The sequence below is a fragment of the Lupinus angustifolius genome, unplaced genomic scaffold (genome assembly GCF_001865875.1).
Source record: "Lupinus angustifolius cultivar Tanjil unplaced genomic scaffold, LupAngTanjil_v1.0 Scaffold_650, whole genome shotgun sequence".
Taxonomy (NCBI): domain Eukaryota; kingdom Viridiplantae; phylum Streptophyta; class Magnoliopsida; order Fabales; family Fabaceae; genus Lupinus; species Lupinus angustifolius.
Window position 1 is genome coordinate 17,425 of NW_017727976.1, and position 2,054 is coordinate 19,478.

Consider the following 2,054-nt stretch of genomic DNA (forward strand, 5'->3'; position numbering starts at 1 on the left):
ATCCTCATCCTATCCTCATCCTCATCCTCATCCTCTTCCTCATTCTCATCCTCCTCCATATCCTATCCTCATCCTCATTCTCGTCCTTATCCTATCCTCATCCTCTTCATCTTCCTCATCCTATTCCACTCCTCATTCTCGTCCTCATCCTCCTCCTCATTCTCGTCCTCATCCTGTCCTCATCCTATCCTCATCATCATCCTCATTCTACAACTCATGCTATCCTCATTATCATTCTCGTCCTCATCCTATCCTCATCCTCTTCCTCATCCTCAACCTATCCTCATCCTCCTCCTCATCCTATCCTCATCCTCTTCCTCATCCTCAACCTATCCTCATCCTCCTCCTCATCCTATCCTCATCCTCTTCCTCATCCTCAACCTATCCTCATCCTCCTCCTCATCCTATCCTCATCCTCTTCCTCATCCTCAACCTATCCTCATCCTCCTCCTCATCCTATCCTCATCCTCTTCCTCATCCTCAACCTATCCTCATCCTCCTCCTCATCCTATCCTCATCCTCTTCCTCATCCTCAACCTATCCTCATCCTCCTCCTCATCCTATCCTCATCCTCTTCCTCATCCTCAACCTATCCTCATCCTCCTCCTCATCCTATCCTCATCCTCTTCCTCATCCTCAACCTATCCTCATCCTCCTCCTCATCCTATCCTCATCCTCTTCCTCATCCTCAACCTATCCTCATCCTCCTCCTCATCCTATCCTCATCCTCTTCCTCATCCTCAACCTATCCTCATCCTCCTCCTCATCCTATCCTCATCCTCTTCCTCATCCTCAACCTATCCTCATCCTCCTCCTCATCCTATCCTCATCCTCTTCCTCATCCTCAACCTATCCTCATCCTCCTCCTCATCCTATCCTCATCCTCTTCCTCATCCTCAACCTATCCTCATCCTCCTCCTCATCCTATCCTCATCCTCTTCCTCATCCTCAACCTATCCTCATCCTCCTCCTCATCCTATCCTCATCCTCTTCCTCATCCTCAACCTATCCTCATCCTCCTCCTCATCCTATCCTCATCCTCTTCCTCATCCTCAACCTATCCTCATCCTCCTCCTCATCCTATCCTCATCCTCTTCCTCATCCTCAACCTATCCTCATCCTCCTCCTCATCCTATCCTCATCCTCTTCCTCATCCTCAACCTATCCTCATCCTCCTCCTCATCCTATCCTCATCCTCTTCCTCATCCTCAACCTATCCTCATCCTCCTCCTCATCCTATCCTCATCCTCTTCCTCATCCTCAACCTATCCTCATCCTCCTCCTCATCCTATCCTCATCCTCTTCCTCATCCTCAACCTATCCTCATCCTCCTCCTCATCCTATCCTCATCCTCTTCCTCATCCTCAACCTATCCTCATCCTCCTCCTCATCCTATCCTCATCCTCTTCCTCATCCTCAACCTATCCTCATCCTCCTCCTCATCCTATCCTCATCCTCTTCCTCATCCTCAACCTATCCTCATCCTCCTCCTCATCCTATCCTCATCCTCTTCCTCATCCTCAACCTATCCTCATCCTCCTCCTCATCCTATCCTCATCCTCTTCCTCATCCTCAACCTATCCTCATCCTCCTCCTCATCCTATCCTCATCCTCTTCCTCATCCTCAACCTATCCTCATCCTCCTCCTCATCCTATCCTCATCCTCTTCCTCATCCTCAACCTATCCTCATCCTCCTCCTCATCCTATCCTCATCCTCTTCCTCATCCTCAACCTATCCTCATCCTCCTCCTCATCCTATCCTCATCCTCTTCCTCATCCTCAACCTATCCTCATCCTCCTCCTCATCCTATCCTCATCCTCTTCCTCATCCTCAACCTATCCTCATCCTCCTCCTCATCCTATCCTCATCCTCATTCTCGTCCTCAACCTTTCCTCTTCCTCATCCTCATCCTCCTCCTCCTCCTCATCCTCCACTTTATCCACCTTCTATCCTCATCCTCATGCTCATCCTCATCCTCATCCTAACATCATCCTCATCCTCATCCTCATCCTCATTCTCGTTCTCATCCTCCTCTTATCCTCATCCTCGTCC